Genomic DNA, 17,675 nt, shown 5'->3' with positions numbered 1-17,675 from the left:
CTCCACTCCAGAGTCCTGGTGCACAGGAAGAATGATGTCTGTACTGTGAACCCAACAGCACATCTCTCTGTCTACCCACAGGCTTTATTTTGTCATGGAATGGATTGGATTGGAAGGGACCTTAAAGATCATCCAGTTCCATCCCCTGCCATGGGCAGGGACACCTTCCACTAGCCCAGGTTGCTCCAAGCCCCTTCCCAACCTGTCCTTGAACACTTCCAGGGATCCAGGGGCAGCCACAGCTTCTCTGGGCAACCTGTGCCAGGGCCTCACCACCCTCACAGGTAAGAATTTCTTCCTAATATCCAATTTAAACCCGCTCTCTTTCAATGTGAAGCCATTCCCCCTTGTCCTGTCACTCCATGCACTTTTAAATAGTCTCTCTCCATCTTTCTTGTCGGCCCTTCAGGTGCTGGAAGGTCGCAAAGGTCACCCTGAAGCCTTTCTTTTCCAGGTTGAACCATCCCAATTCTCTCAGCTTTATTCTGTAATTCAGCTGCATGGACAGAGTAGCTGGAGAAAGTGGCCTTCCAAAATACCAGTGTCCACTCCCCATCAGCATCCAAGTCCCCATCCTTTTCCAAGTCTCCCCAGGATCCTGTTTCCCCTCTTTGATCAGAAAACCAGACATAGAAGAAGCCATCACTGCCTCATTTTCCCTTCCTGAGGATTTTCCAGCTTCAGTCAGGTGGGGCAGAAGGAAACACCAACTTCCCAGTGACAGCAGTGGCTTTTGCTCTGCTCTTCCTTTTCAGGTGATGAACAATTCTTGCCACACAACTGTTGTCACTATTGCAGAATGGCCTCTCCTGGAGGATGTAGTGGAAGAACCATGACCTGGGAGACTGAACACAGGAATAAGAGGAGCTCTGGTGAGTGTATGACCTTCCCTTAGCTGTTGATGCAAACCTACTGAACTATCACTGTAATTAGTGGTGCAGTAGCTGCAAATATGTTTGAATCACCCAAGAATGGCTTTTGTTATGGACATGACAGCCATCCCAAAAGGTAGCCATCAGGAAAGCCAGGGATACACTGATGGCACACATGGCTGATGATCAGGTGCTATGATTGAAGGTTTGCTGCTGACCTCCAAGGCACCCCTTGGTAGGAGCTGTGCTGGGAATGTCTCTGTGGACAGTGGGACTCTTGGGGCCACCATCTACCAATTCCCAAGCTTTCCCTGTGCTCCATCTGTATTTCCTGGTGCTCTGTTCCCTGTTTCTCTGCTCTTCTCCTCTCCCTTGAGAGCTCTCATGCTTTTTCTAGCATCACAGGCAAGCACTTACCCAACCCAAGTCTTGTGTTCACCCCATGAATGAACTTCCAAGTTCAACCTTCACTCTCACAGTGTCCTGCAGACCCACTGTGACGGTCTGGACCAGGAATCTGCCCTGAGCAAGAAATCTCTGAAGTAAATGATATGGAGCCAGCTGGAACTCAAGCTCTGGAGAAGGTGAAGTGTTTAGGTCTCAAAATGGTGTTGTTTTCAGTAACATCTGCCTGGTGTGTGGGTGGTTGTGGCAAAGCTCAAGTGGCTCTTCTGGCACTGTGTGATCTCTTTGTCAGGGACAAATACATGTACAGATAATATAATATGGTGTCAAAGGGGGTGTGCTCAGAGTCAGAGCTCAAGACCTCCACCTGCAATCCCAGAACGTGCCTGTTGGATTTGGATTGGAGAGATTGGGACTGTGCTGCCTGTGGAGTAACCTTGAGTAAATCACTCCACCCCTCCACTCCTTCCCTCTCCTCCCAGCTTTGCTTTGGTTATTTAGGAAGGAACTTTCCATTCCAGAACGTGCACAGTGTTTGTCACATCGGTGCATCCTCGGGCTACGGTGTCCAAATGATGAAGAGCAATAATAACTGGTTGCCAATCAACAGAGAATCAGGTTTTCTGCTTCTAAATCAGTTGGAAATTGTTTTTCTCTTGCTTTGAATAATGTGCTGGGAATTTGTAAAATGAAGTTCTTTTTTTTTATTTATACTTTTAAAATTTTTTTTTGGTCTAGCAGCAAAAATACCCTTTGTCAGCATTCCAAAATATGATTAATGCTAATCTTGACCTTTCCAAAGTTCCATGCCAGGCAGCTGATGATGCTTCTGTGTTGTAAAGAATCAAACAGAAGGTGTTTCTATCCACAATGAAGTGTTCTTTATTAATGAATGATTTGCTTACCAGGAAATCCAAGAATTCCTTTGCATTCTGTTTTTTACAAGCCTGGGGGAGTTCAATCATTTGGAGTGGATTGAAGGCATGAATATATTTATGAATTTCTCATCTCTTTTCCTCCTTTCTCTAGAGTCAGAACACAAACTCTATTAGCTCATTACTTTAGGTCAGAGATCTTCTTTTACCTTTCCAAGGCAAATACTTGGGTTATCAAATAAGTCAACATTTTGATATCTCAACTGTTTCTAAGACTTTCCACAATAAGGAAAAAATACATCTGAAAAATGTGAAACAGTAAAAGCTACACTTGTCCAAATTCGAAAAAGAAAGAATAGAATAAGTTTCTGGACTTGAGTCAGGTGTAAGTCAGGAAGGTGAACCTGGATCCTCCAGGGTGATGACAAACTTCTCACTCTCTTCTTCTGTGAGTGAACCATAACAACCCCTACCAGACTGAGTACTCATGGACTAAACAACTTCACAGACTCACATAAATGATGTGAAAATGCTTGAACCACTGCTCTGAAAAACTGGGAGAACCTGAAGTTTTGTCAGGTCCTTCAAGAAGTTTCAAGTGAGCAGTGGCATTTTCATCCGGAGATTAAGGCAAAGTGTTTAATAGCCACAAATTGAGGGATCATTGGATATTTTGCCTAATTATTTCACAAATGCAGCATTTTAAGGTGAGCAAAGTCTTCTGCCACCAGAGGGTCACATGGATTCGTTAAGTTCTTTGAGGGTCACGGACTGGGGGTATGAAAGAACTGTAAAATGTATTTCTTATTTATCATTATTTATAATTCAGGTCACTTATCTCCAATCACATTTGTCCTGACTGTTTGTGGTGTCTGTGATGGGGATGTCTCAGGCCATTAGTGACTAACACTGTGAATAATTAGGCTGTGAAAATCTAATGGCAGGATTTATTATTTTTATTATTATTATTATTAGCTATTTTTCATTCTGTTGTATTAAATCCATTTGTTATTGGTCTGTTTTCTTGGAGAACAACACTCCTTTGTACAAAATAATTTTTTTTTGTTCAAAATGCCTTTCATCATGTGATTTAACAGACCATGAAACATCTTATGTTGGTTTTTAGATTTTCAGCCCAGTGTCAATATTTCCATGACGTTAATACATCCCTTGTGTCACCCCTGGAATACTTATATGAAGTCACTGTATTATCTTCTCTTTTTTTCAGCTGTCCTTTTTGTCCTTTCTTTAACTTCCTCCTGTTAGGCATAACAATTCCTGTGCTGGAGGTTTCAGTGATGGGCCTCTTATACCCCAAATGTCACTTTTGGAGGTCACACCTCTAGAAGATAAATCCTCCAGCCTCCATGAGAAACTCCTGGCTCCAGCTCACCCTGCAGAAAGGTGATGGTTTCTCTCTCTGACCTGTCTGTCCTCACAGCAGTGCTGACCATGAGCTGCCCAGGACCCACACAACCATCTGCAGCCCTTTGCATTTCACTTAAAACCAGCTTTATTTCACTTAAAACCCGCTTGATTTCACTGCTGAAACTGGCCCAAGTGCAGCTGAGTCTGTGGGTGAAGCTCCACATGGCAGGACTGTGGGCTGGTGGGACCATTCCCTGTTCCAGAACCCACGTGGAGCATCACATGGGACAGGAGATGAGGGAAGCAAGGAATTCCTGCTCAGGGAACATTTGCTGCTGTGGGACCGTCTTGAAGCTGTAAATGTGAGCAGTGCTACAGTCAGTGGGCCATAGAATCATGGAATTATTTGGGTTGGAAGGGATCTTAGAGATCATCTGGTTCCAAACCTACACCATGAGCAAGGACACCTTCCACTAGCCCAGGTTGCTCCAAGCCCTGTCCACCCTGGCCTTGGACACTTCCAGGGATGGGGCAGCCACAGCTTCTGTGGGCAACCTGTGCCAGGGCCTCACAGCCCTCACAGGGAAGAATTTTTTCCTAATATCTGATCTAAATCTCTCCTCTATTAGATTAAAACAAATCCCCCTTGTCCTGTCAGGCTTTGGTAGAATTAAGTCTCTCCTCTCCGAACCTCTCTGAACCTCTCCAAACCTCTCCCACCCTCGTTGAAATTTTAAATTTTAAAACCATTCCATTTGCTCTTCTCCTCACAAACCATTTGCTCTGTTGCCTTCTGCATTCTCTGCACTCGAATAAACTCTACTCATTCTGCGACTTGCTGGAAAAACCCCATTTATTCCCCCACAACAAAAAGCTGTTGTCAAAAACTCCGAATCGTCCCATCCATCAGGAGCTGTCTGAGCCATGTGCACGTGCAGGGGGGTAAGTGTGTGGTATGTGCAGCTGACAGATTCATTCTGCCCCTGTGGCGGCTCCAAGGTTTTTTCTGGACTCTTTGGGGTTTGTCTGGACCAACGTTTACACAGACACAAACCACACGCTCTCCCCCAGGGCACTTCCACACTCCCTTTTTTCAATTTGGGGAACTAAATTATGACCACAGCAAAACCACTTTGGTTGCTGGGAAAAAAAAAAGTCCAGTTCACCAGAGCTCTTGCCCTGAAGCCACGTTGATTTGCCTGTGATTTGTGAAGGAAAGGGGTTCCTTCTGAGAGCCCCATCCATGCCCCAATACCTGCTCCTCGCCCCATTTTTTGCATTCATTTGTTTCTTTCCCACAAAAGAAGGTTAAAACATCTGGAATTTTTTTTTTGCTTCTCGTATTTTCGTGTTCTGCTGGTTCACTTGAAAGCTAAATCGGGGCATTTTTGGGCCAGTTTTGCCTCTGAAGGTCTAAATGCCTCTATTTTGGGAGACAAATCTGTTGGTGTGAGTAGGGGACACCACATTTTCAACAGGCTGTTCTGTCCTGAAAGGCAAGAGATGAAACCAGAACTCATTCCCAAAGCTGCCACTGGTTTTCCAGGCTGCTTTGGCAAAGCCACTTCACTTCCAGGCATCTCCTGGGATGATGGGAACTGGAAAGCAGCACAGTGCTCTCTCTCAGTGGCAGATTTAACATCTTGCATTGCTTTGTCCCATCTGTGCCTCCAGCTGGGACCTGAAGGAGCTGGAATATATTTCCCTGCAGAGCTGTGGCTCTTCTTGGAAGAAGGAGAAGCAGAGAATGGTGGCTGTGGCAGCTGGAGAGGTGAACCACCACAAATTTCCTTCAACTCTGCTGTCCTACTTGCTGCAGGAGAGCTCTTAAAGGATGCACATCCCTGCAAGTGTTCAAGGTCAGGTTGGACAGGGCTTGGGAGCAGCCTGGGCTAGTGGAAGGTGTCCCTGCCCACAGCAGGGGGCTGGAACTGGATGATCTTTAAGGTCCCTTCCAACCCAAACCATTCCATGATTCTACCCTTCTCTGACAAAATGACATGTACACAACACTCCTGAGCTTTGGGAGTGGCACACCTCGAAAACTAGGAAGTGCCCAAATTACCCTGAACAGAAAATTAACTCTCTCCCAGCTAAAACCAGCACATTCTGCCATCCTGTGCCCAGACTCCTCCAGCAGCCATGAATTTCATTCAGCATTTCCCCCTGTGACCATTTTTTGTGCTAAAAAATGGGAGGGATTTATTGCTAGGAAAGGTGGGAGCTTCAGGTGGGTTTCAGGGAAGAGTCACATAATTTCCAAACTCATTTATCAGCATGCCTACACAGGGTGAACAACTTGACTTTCAGTGTCATTTTGCAGTCAAGTGCAGTTTGCTCTTTAAAGGCATTATGCCCTTTTTATAGGATGTAATTCCATAATTAACTGTGAGGTCAGGAGGGTGTAGCTGGCCAGGGACAGAACCTGAGGGAAAAGAGCTTGGGCTGGAGGCAGGTGTTGAACTTCCAGGGCTGAACTCACGAACTGTGAGCACCAGGTGGTAAATAAGCTTAGAGGGTGGATGAGCATCCTGGATGCTCAGGAAAGGAAGGGCAGAGTTTATGGACATCTTTCTCCACCCATCTATAACATGACCTGCTGATCCTGCTTCCATAAGCTGTATCCATAGCTGATGTCTATAAATACACCTCCAATATGAGGTGAGCTCCCATAATAAGTCAGAGAAAAAGTGGTGTGGGAGACTTTGCCTCTTTCACTTTATAATTTCTGAGTAAATATTTGACCATGCTTCACTGAGACAAAATATCTTCATTATTCTTTAGTATATCTTTATTGTCACCCCTCATCCATGTTTGGAAAAGGGCACAACTGTTGTGTCCTCATGGGATAACCTTTGCATTAGAAGCGTTTTCCAGATCAGTCCCATTTTCCTCAGAAAAATATAATTCTCCAGCCAAACTCTTTTCAAAACTCCCCCTCTGAGTGTCCCAGCCTGTTTGTTTAAATCATAACCATTTATTTGGAGGAGGCTTTTATTTAATTTTTCAATCATATCATTCTAAAAAAATTAGTAGCCTGGGATATTTTTTTTTTTTTTTGTTCTCATTTCCTCAAACTGTTTCCTTTGAACTGCTCAGGCCTGGAGAATTTCAGCCAAAAGGTGATGAAAAATGAAAAGAGAAATGTAATACTGAAATGCTTCAATAATGTCAACTGTGGTTGTCACCAGAAGCCAGTGTTGTTCACTGGGGGAGGAGTGAAAAGGGGGGTCCTGTCAAACAACCTGACCCTCTTTGTATGGGGTAAGAGATGCATTTATGGGAACTTCTGACTGTATGGAAGTTTCATCAGTTTGCTTTTGGAGAACTAATGGCTTGTGGTGCAACGGTGCAATTCTGTGAGAAGGAACGATTTTGCCTGGGAAATGTGTCCATATTTTCACTTGTTCTTGCTGCAAATGCAGGAAGGAAACTACTGGGGGTCCTGTTCTTTCTCTGCTCTCATTCAAATCCTTGCTGCTGTCGAAACCCTCCTCCCCTGCTGCAAACAGCCTCTTTCCTCTCCAGAACATTTGCAAACATAAGGCAGCTTTGCCACAGATTGTGGAAAAAAAGTCAAAGCGTGTTTCACATTTCAAGAATATTTCGTTTTATTGCCCAAATTTCCTTCAGCTCCGGGAAACGCAATTCCCATGTTTGCCCTTTCCTTCACCAACTCGCCTGTGGTCCCGTCTGCAGCATCTGCTGTGCCAAACCTCCCACCAGGGTGAGTTGCCTTCCCCCCATAAACTTCTTCCTCGGTGATTATTTATTTTCAGCGCCGACCTAAAACTCACCGGGAAAGGTGAGAAGGTTTCTGTGGGTCTGGGGGGACTTTGGAGCGAGTTATGGCTCTTCAAAGTGCTGCAGGAAGCAGTTTTTGCAGGACAGAAGCTGGTTTTGAGGAGCACCTCCCCTTGCAGGCATTGCCCACATCCATCTCAGATCCACCAGGGAGACCTCTCGGCAGGGAAAGGAGCCAACTGAGTCAGAGTCAATGCTTTTTTCCTTGGCATGAACTGATTTTGTTGCATGAGCTGAATGGCAGAAGAGGGAGGAAAGGGCACGTTGTGCCTGCAAAAACAAACCTGGAGTGTGCTCTAAATACAAGGTTCCCCTCTCCATCTGCTTTGGGGTCGGAATTGCTGCTGTCCCTGATGATTTCATTCCCAAAAATGCAGTGGGCTGCTGCTGCCACAAGTCATGTGGACAGGAGGGGGATGGGAGGAGGAGAGAATGTACGTCATAAAGATAACAAAATCATCCCAGTAATGCCCTGTGATTTATTGCTCAGTCTTGTGGCCTCAATAACTTGGGTATCTTTGGTATCCCTGACTTTTACAGCTTCATGCTGCAGGAATTCAGACCTTCTCAGCCCCCAGGAAAAGTCAAGAGGGGTCTGTTCCCAGAACCCTCCACCACTGGTGGGCATCTGGTGTCCTGGGGAGGGGAGCCCTGGGGTTTATTGTACTTATAAAATCATGTCTATGGTGTGATATCAGCACTGACAGCAGGAAAAACAGAGCCAGCTGTGGGTTTGGAGGTGTGGGAAGGAGCAGTGAAGGGTGGCAGGGTGGCATCATCAGGATATGCCTGCCTCAAATTCCTTAGGCAGTGATGTAATTTTCTGTAAGTCTTTTTTTTCCCTGTATATTTTGCTCAGTTTATTGCCCTGCAGAGCCTTGCAATGCCATTCCCACCCAGGCTTAAAGCATCTCCTCTGGGCACCTCCTGCTTTCCTGTTCCAGCCTTCACAGAGCACAGGAGCTGCACAAGGATGTTTCAGGGAAGTTGTTTTGCTTTAAAAACCATTTCATCTCAGCCCTCTGTTGCAGGGAAGGATCCACAGTTGTGCCAACAGGGAGTTTCTGCTCACAGAGGCAACATGTTTCCTCTGCTCCAGGAGAGACAAGAGTCTCATAAACCTTCTCACCTGTGATGGTGGAGATTCAGGGCATGAACCAGCAGAAACCTTTGATAATTCCTACAAAAAGGAAGAGCTGTAGCAGGAGACCAATCCCCAGGACATACCTAAGATGGGAAAAATTCCTTGTTCTGTACCTGGCACAGCGGGGACACAACATTTGGCTTTGCAAATGCCAGGAGAACACCGAGAGAGGGAAGAGAGACAGTTTTTCAGGAGCAAAATTTAAAGAGCTTGAATTCATCCCCACATAATTATTTTGAATCCTGGCAGGATATAAAATAATTTCCCACCCAGCTTTACCAAATCATGGACTGGTTGAGGTTGGGAGGGACCTCTGGGGGTCACCTGGTCCAACCTCCCTGGTCATACAGGGCCACCCAGAGCCAGTTACCCCAAATCATCTCCAGAAAGCTTCTGATCATCTCCAGGGACGGAGATCCCACAACTTCTCTGGGCATCCTGTGCCATTTCAAGGAAAGAAAGACTCAAATCTTGGAGTTTATACTGAAACACCCTCAGCCCTGCCAGCTGTTTGTGGATGCAGGGCTTGACACTGCACATGTCTTTAATTCCAAAGGTGTGAAATATTGCCTCAGGTCAATTTGGAGAGTGTTTTTCTTCTAGAATTTAGCCTTGAAGCCCACAAATCTCATCAACAAGAAGCAGCACGAATCTTTAAAATTGAGCAGTGGGTAGGACCTTGCTGCTTTAAAATGTCTTTTAACCTTTGCTGTGCTTCTGTTCTTTAAATTCTTGCTATGGTGACTTAATTTCCCTCACCAACATTTTTAGGTGATTGTTTATTATTATAATAATAATTATTATTATTATAACATTGCTTCTTCTCACTTTAATAGTGAAAGAGAAGCCTGGTGATGCCATGGCCATGTCACAGAAGGCAGCAACTTTCTACAAGGACACTGACCTAAGGACAAGGAAACACACAGCCCAGTCTATATCCCACCATGGCCCTACAGGAATCTGGAAGTTTCTCACAATCACAAGCAAATGGAGAACTTTACCACCCCCCCGAACTTTGCATGAGCCTTACAACAGAATCAGAGAATCACAAAAATTCTCAAAATTCTAATTCATGAATCCCTTAAATAGCTCCTTGTGCTGTCGTTTTTTGAGGGAAATCTGTGGGGATTTTCCTTATTGTCCTTGTTTCCTCATTATATTTATCACAGAAATGCAGACTCACAGAATTTTTTGGGTTGGAAGGGGCCTCAAAGCTCATCTCATTCCAACCTTCCCTGCCATGGGCAGGGACACCTTCCACTATCCCAGGTTGCTCCAAGCCCTGTCCAACCTGGCCTTGAACACTTCCAGGGATGGAGCAGCCACAGCTTCTCTGGGCAACCTGTGTCAGATCCTCACCACTCTCACAGCCAAGAATTTCTTCCTAATATCTGATTTATATATCTTTATCTTTTTAAACAAAACATTATTACAATAGGTGCTTAAGGGGGCAGCTCTCACTTTCTTCCAGATACTCCCACTGTTGTTCTGGCCCTTTTCTTGTGTCAGGATGAACATTTAAGCAGCCCCAGTGAGTGTGACCAAAACTAAACCCAGCTTAAAAAAACATCCCATCCTTTCCCCCTGCAATCTGGACCAGTTCCCTGGACAGAGACTGTAGTTTGAGGCTGAGTTATTGCACTATTATTCCTGCTACAATTGCTACTTTTATTTTTCTATTAGTGTTATTATTTCTACTATCCCTCTACCTGGCTTTCAGTGAGGAAATCTATGACAGTGCTATTTTCTGCAAAAACACATGTCAGGATCCTTCTGCCTCTGGAAATAGCCAAGAGTTTGGGTGCATTTCAGGGAAACTTGCAGATGAAGAAACCTCGTGGCATTTTCTGCCCCATTGTAGCTTTACTCCAGCAGAAAGGGCAAGTTGCTCCTAATGTCCTTTATTAGCACTGGGCTTTTAGAGTGTGTCTCTCCCTCTACTATCTCATTGCAGCACCTAGGAGAGGCAGGCACTTCCCCCAGGGAAGCCAGCTCCACTTAAAACGGGAATTACAAGCATTTTGGTGCTGAAATCAGTTGTTTGAAACCATCTGCAGTCTTGCTGCAGTACTGCTGTATCCTAACTCCATCTGCCAAAGCTCAAGAGAATTGAGGTGATTGGAGCCTGGTGTTGTGAAACAGCATCGAGCTCGGGCAGAGAAGGGAATTCCACATCCAAAAGAAAATGAGGGGATGTGAAGCTGTCACTGCTGGAAATAACGGTCCCTGTTTAATGAAAGCAGGGAGTGCTGAAATCCTGTACTTAAAGATGTGAGCAACAGAGCTGTGGAACACATACTGCTTTATGTCTTCAAAAGCCCGTCTTACTTCTGCAGAGTTGTGCTTTCCCCTCGACTTAAAAGCCAGAAAATTCCCCTTGTCTTCTCTGGCACAATCTTTATTGGATTAACTGCAGTAACTCCAGCTCGAAAACCTTCTCCCTCCGATTCTCCACGTGGAAGTCAGCTCAGGTTACTTGAGCTGAGGCTTTCTACTTTATTACACCTGTTCAGCCTGGAATGGGCCAACTGAAACATTGAGATCCTGCATTTCATACCCCTCCAAACTGTCTTCCAGTTGTCTTTAACTTGGCTGCCTAAACCACCCCAGTGGCACCTACAACCCCCTCAGTTCCTCTGATCTCCATCCTCTTCCTCCTCTGCAGAGAACACTAAGTAGCCTGTTTTGCAACTTCAGGAGGGCTGAATTATTCATTGCAGAGGCATGAATGTAGCTCTTTTCATCTGTCCCTGAACAGATTCTGATCTCAGGGAGTGCTTATTGTTATTCAGAACTGTTCTCTGGCTACTTGGGATAAACAGCTTCAAACCAGTGGGTTGTTTCCAAATTCTTCCTTGCTGTTCCCCACCCCAGGGCTGGTAAGTGATGGCAAGTGCTTTTTCTACCAAGTGGGTGGCTGAAAGTTCAGAGAGAGAAGATGAAAGATGGGAAGCAAAGGAGAAGCAGGGAATTATAATTTTGGTGTTTTTTTTTTTTTTCACGCTGCTGCCCTTGTTTTTATGCATATGTGGATGCTTTCTGGGAAAATGATCATTCCTTGAAGGAGAGTGTGAACGAGCATCCTTTTGTGGGAATGTTCCCAAAGATGAAATGACAATGGATATGGATACTGTCGCCCAGAACGGGTGCATGGGTTTCAGAGAAGGAGCAGAGAATGGAAAGTCTCATCACAGATTCTTCATCTTCCCTGCTCCTCATCTCCTGTTCCTCCTTTAAACACCACACTGCTTGCTCTCACTGGAAAATCTAGAGGGGTCTGTGGAGATCAGAGCACACCTTAACTTTGGATGTGAGGATAGACATCTGGAGTCAAGATTCAGCCCAGGCATAGCCTGGACTTTTGGGGAATCAGAGCCAAATCCAAATCTGGATTTGCATCATGTCCCTTGAAATACGGGGCTTAGGGTCTGACTGTTGGATCAGGTTTATTCTGTTGGATGGTTTTGTGTCCAAAAAATGACTGGACACTGCAGTGCCATGGTCTGGTTGTCAGAGTGGTGATCAAAGGTTGGACTTGATGACCCCAGAGGTCCTTCCCAACCTAATGATTCTGTGATTCTGTTATTTTAAATTCAAAGGGTTTTTACTCCTTGCTCTTCTTTCCTACATTGCATCTTTGGGAGGACCTTGAAGAAAACTCTCCAGATTGCCCAAATAACATCACTGAATGCTACCCCCCCAGGTTAAGGGGAAAAATCTGCCTTCCCAGTTCTCACCTCAGCTCTTTTTTTCTCAAATGTGTTTCAAGGGACTTCAGAGTTTCTCTCAGAGCAGTGCCTGGTGCTCAGTGAAATGACACCCTGTAATTACCTACTGGAAATGTGTCGCTTCCCATATCCATAGGGAACAGACAGAGCTTAACTGTGTCACTCCACCTCTCCCTGTGCATCACCTTGTCTGATGCTTTGGGAAAGAGACACCACTTTGGCAGTGACAGGGGAAAGTCTGTTTGTAAACAATGTGTAAACCTTCAAGGGGGTTGGTAATAGAGTGGGTTGATTATTTCAGGTTCCTCAGCGAAGTGAACATTTATCAGGGCAAGAACAGGCACAGAGAGACAAACTGGGAGTTTATAAAGGAGTCACATTCAGTCTCTGAGAGAGATATTGCAGTGCTGTGCTTGTGTCCAGCTGTAGGTCACAGGGAGAAAGCTCATTTCTGCAGTGCAGACTCAGGGGAGAGATGGCCCAGTGATTTGGGCACTCAAGGAACTGGGAGTTTATTCTCCCTTCCCCCTCCAAGCCTCTTCCTCACTTGCATTCCAAGCACTCTGTGCAGCTGGGAAGGCAGGAGAAAAGCAAAACCTCTACATTATCCCTCAACCTGCAGCTGAAATCCCTGCTGCAGGATCCTTTCCTTTGGTGGATGCTGGATGATGGACAGACGGGTTATTCACATGCCAGGTGCCATTCCCAGCATGGAGAGTAAGAGAAAAGCAACTCCTTCTTTTGCTTCCTCAGGTGGAGCTGAGCTGCTCTGGAAGATACTGAGAGCAAATAAATACAGAGCATGACTGTCTGTCATTCCCACATGCTCACAGCTACTGGAATATTGCCATTTCCTTCAGAAACAATGATTATCTTCCACCTGCATAAATCAATACTGACCTCAACACCAGCGTGGGCCACATTGTCTGAGTTATTCCAAGTTCCCTTGAGAGAGGGTGGAAAAAAGCAAACCTCAGGGAAATCCAGCTTTATTTGTTAGGCTACAGCACTGCCACAGTGGTATCTCCATGTGAGGAAACCATGTCCAGAGCTGGGAGAGATGGACCAAACTCTGAGGAAGCCTTGGGATTACCAGAGTTCCAGCCAAGCCTGTGAAAAGTCTGGTGTCCCTTATTCTTAAATTCAGCTCCTGAATTAATCTTATGAAGATCTTGACATTGAGAAAGAGTGGCAGAGTGAAATAAGTCTTATGATAACAAGGGATGTGTCAGGGTACCAGTAGCTGATAACATTTATAACACCCCCTTTGAGGAACTGTGCCCTGGGATGGTTCACATGTTCACATCTGGTCTCTGCAAGTCCAGAAGGAATTAGGGAGGGTCAAGGAGCAGCATTGCCTGCAGGATCTGTGTGTGGCTTTCCCATTTGCAAGAAATGCCCAGTGCTTAAATTCAAGGAGGAATGAGGTTGGAGGTCACTGGAATTTGAGTTCCTTTAGTGCATCCAAGACTTTCAGCCACCAGTGCATCAGACTTCGTTGATCTAAAAATGTGGGGAAAAAGCATTAAGAGTCACCTCTGAGCTAACACCTCTTTAGAGGGTACAGGAGGGGGGGTCTGATTGTAGCAAGGTATTTCCTCAGTGTGCAACTTTCACTCTGTGCTGTGGTGTCAGAAAAGAAACGTCTCCAGGGCTTCAGTGCAGGAGATTTTTGCCTTTATTGTGCTGTAGCCCCCACTAAGGGTCATTTCCTGGGAAGTTCTGGATGGAGTTCTCCAGTAACAAGTCCCAGCCCTAAGCCAGGCATCACCCCACAACTAGGTTTACTTCCATCTTGCCCAAGAAGCAGGGTCTCAGACTCACATTTGGAGGCATCACACTTTCTTCTGAATCAGATGAAAGGGAAAAGAGCATTTCTAGACTTTATGGAGAGAACCCTTTATTGGTTCCATTCACCCAGGGTTCCATTTCAATCAGGAATCCTGTATTTTCATCCCAGTTGTAAGATCCACTGCTCCACAGTGCTCCACCAGGAATGGCAGATGCATCTCCAGCTCCCTCCTTATCTACTGTCCCTCTCCTAAACATCTTCTGCCCTGCTTGGCTTTATTTGCTGCACTCTGGTGGAAGTTTGGGCTGGATATGGGATGCCATTATCAATGTTAGATCCAGTATGCTGTGAATAATCATGGAGGACTCACAATTCAAGGCCACTTTGACCCTACATCTCCATCCCAAATGAATGGGAATGCTCTGCTGTCTCAGTGCTCACATCCCAGGATGGGATTGCTTGACTGTCTTTCCCATTGCCCTTCAATAAACACACCGGGCAGTGCTTTGAGTGAGAATCAGTAAATTCCATTCCTTCCATCCCTTTGCTCAAGACATCCGAATTTTCACTTGCCTGGCATGTTATCTACATCTGCAGGATCTCTGCTTTGCCCGCCAGAGCTCCCTGAAGGACTGCACAAATAATTTAAATGGCTGGTTTATTGTTAAAGGCATGTACCTGATTTCCCTGGCGCTGAGGTGGAGTGAATCGTCCCGGCTCCATTGATTTCAGAATTAGAGTGTCAAGGATCCAGCCCACACCTTATTGAAATCAATACCAGTGATCAGAACCACACAGAAACTGCTCATAAGCTGTTACCTTGATATCAACTCCAGTTAACTGGCAGTGACAATAAGTTCCATTGAATCAGATGGGCCATTAAATTTCGAGCTGAAACCCAAGCCAAGCATTAGTAGGAGAGAGAATCTGGATCCAAGTCTGACCCTTCTCACGTTGGACAGCGTTACCAGCACTTTTAATTACGCAGGGTTGCCTTTTGAGCAGCATTATTAGCTAGCTGGTTTGTGGGTTTTCTTTTTTTAATTGAGTGTGGCTGGAGGAGAGCTGAAAAAAAAGCCGCTCCAGCGTCGTCGTCTAAAGCTCGGCCTCCCCGGGGCAGGCAGAGCAACACTGCACACCAATAAAATCATCATACGCCCAGCCTGGAAGTGATAAGACAAAATCAAACTGCCTGCAATAACAAAGACTGAGCCTTTTGACGGGGAGGAAAGAGGGAGGGTGTCATTATGCACATTTTATTACTGCGGTTTTCGAACCTCGCAGTGACGGGGATTTAATTCCCTGCTGTGCCGTACCTGGAGCTGGGAGGGGGGGAAGGTGGTTTTTAGCTACCCTGGGTGTCCTTTGGCGCTGGATGTGCTTCCTAAGCTGGCAATCAGAGCTCCTGGGGTTGGAGGGAGGAAAGGTGCTCTCACTCTCCCCACATCCAGCAATCAAAGTGTTGGGCAGCTCGAGAAGTTGCCGTGGACTGCTGAGACCTCCTGCCTGTGCTCTCCTGCCTCCCCTCAGCTGCAAAGTAAAACGTGTTTGATTAAAGTGAGATTGTTTATTGATTAATAATCCCTTTTAACTTTGCTGCTTCAGATGATTAGGACTGGGCAGCAATCTGAGCTAACATGTTCCAGGTCCTGGCAGGGGCACACGCAGGAGTAAAGCTCAGGTAGTAGGTTAAGCAAGAGCATTTTATTTTTTTTTTTGCAGCAAAGGGGGAGTTAAGGGCACGTGAACACTCTGTAAAATTGGGCAAGGGGAGGGTTGCAGGGATAGGCCATTACTGCTGACAGGCAACAATAGGTGAAAATGCATTGTGATTATGTCCCTGTGCCCTTTATTTACACACACGTCCAGCTCACCCTTCACACCAGGGGTTTTAAAGCATAACTATGCACAAAGCCATGAAATAATTGAGGTGGCAAGTGGGCTCTGAAGGTCACCTGGTCCAACCTTCCCATTCAAACTTCAGAATTAGATCCAACTCCAAAGTTAGACCGTGTGGATCAAGGTCGTGAGCCTGTGTCCAACATGTGATCCCACTTAGAAAATTCCATCCAGGTAAAGTTTTCTTCCCAGTGGATGGGAGTAGGTTTGCTGCAGTTTTCCCATCATCTCTACAATGGTCAATATGACCTTGAAAGCAAAAAGACCAAGAAGGTCCTAATGAAACACATTTCAAAGGTTCTTTACACCTCAGCACCATAAAAGAGACCTAAGCCAACTAAGAATTGCTCTTCCCTCATGCATTCACAGCTCAGGCTTATTTCTCACAGGAAAACACAGGAAGATATCATTTATGGGGGGAAAAAGGGGGAAAAAATCTACCTTTGTTAACCATGTACCAACAAGCAATGATAAGGTTCAGCTAAAGTGGCAGGCTGTACTTTGTGGGGGTGAACTATTATTCAGATAAGATGGAGGCAAGAGATCTTTGTTGGGACAAGGAAAAAAATCCTGGTTTGAGGTTATTACACAGGAAGCTCCCTGCTGCATGAAATCTATGGGAAATTGCATATTTTGTCACATTTACTTATTGAATCCCAATTTCATCCTAGCATGAGGAAAAAAATACATCAACCTCCCTTGTAGCTCTTATTAGATTTCACAACCTTTCAATATTAAAATGCCAGCTCTGGTAGCAGTAGCTTCTCTCTCCATTTTCTCTCTCTTCCCCCTCCTTCCCACCCCTCTGTAACACTGCAGGGTTGGGGGTGTAGTGCAGAATCCCTGGTGTGGAGATGCTCTGGACTAATTTGCCACAGGATGAGTTGGAATTGCCAGCTCTGGACACAAAGATCCTCCCAGCTACCTCTTCAGCCACTCCTCTATTCCCTACAAACACATGGACAGCTCCAGCAGTGCCCATTGCCATCTAGGGGCTTCCAGCCTAGGATTACATCATCTCCCTTTTTTTAGGAATTCCCCAAATCTGCATGTTTTTCAGAGTGGTTTAGTTCCTGCTCAGACCACCAGAAACTTAACAGGGGCTGGTTCACCCTATCCCCATTTCCACTTGGATTTATCCTCCCAGCAACATCCTTAAGGCTTTTGAGTTGGTTGATGAACCAACATCCTGATGCAAGAGGAGGATAAATTGCTGGCAGCCCAAATCCTGTCCCTCTGAGGGCTTGGCACGGATCCTCTTGCAGGGGGTGAAACTGGAGGAGCATTCTTGATTGTAGCCAGAAGGATCATGTGATCAGACAGGACCTGAGATTTCAGGACTATTTAAATGGATTAAAACATACTCCCGAAGTTCATCCTCCCCCAAACCTGAATACTTTTTATGCATCCCCCAGTCAATCCCCATGGCCCATCTTTTCCACTCTCCTACAAGTGAGAGGAGGCAAACCCTGCTCTGGCTTTTCTTTGCCATCCCCAGCCTTGGAAATCTTCCCTCATTGTGTAGGGAGCAGCCAGAGGGACTGGCTCTGGAGTGAGTGGGTGTTTAGTGTTTCAGAGATGGGCTGTGAGTGCTGTGCTGGAGAGTTATCAATCTCTCTCTAATAGAAAGCACACTGGAGCTGCTGCAGGGGAAAATGTGCTGATTTCTCTAATATGAAAAAATATTCTCTGTCTATAAACAGATTGAGGGAAACAAATTATTTCCTCCAGTTAAATATTTTAAAGAGCAATCCAGGCTTTGGTTTTCACCTAAAGCAGGGAGGAGAA

General features: G+C 45.5%; 1 long non-coding RNA gene across 1 annotated transcript; it reads left to right on the top strand.

Moving 5' to 3' along the window:
* Nucleotides 1-856: 856 nt before the first annotated feature.
* Nucleotides 857-9,320, top strand: LOC127474483 (uncharacterized). The gene is made up of 3 exons (XR_007905873.1): nucleotides 857-872; nucleotides 7,154-7,247; nucleotides 9,305-9,320. It is a non-coding gene; the product is annotated as an uncharacterized LOC127474483 (long non-coding RNA).
* The last annotated feature ends 8,355 nt before the right edge of the window (nucleotides 9,321-17,675 follow it).

The sequence above is a fragment of the Manacus candei genome, unplaced genomic scaffold (assembly GCF_025592945.1).
Source record: "Manacus candei isolate 608988 ecotype Guabito, Panama unplaced genomic scaffold, ASM2559294v1 h1tg000042l, whole genome shotgun sequence".
NCBI classification, from domain to species: Eukaryota; Metazoa; Chordata; class Aves; order Passeriformes; family Pipridae; genus Manacus; species Manacus candei.
Note: the sequence above shows the minus strand (reverse complement) of the source record. Positions and strands in the feature narration are given on the sequence as shown.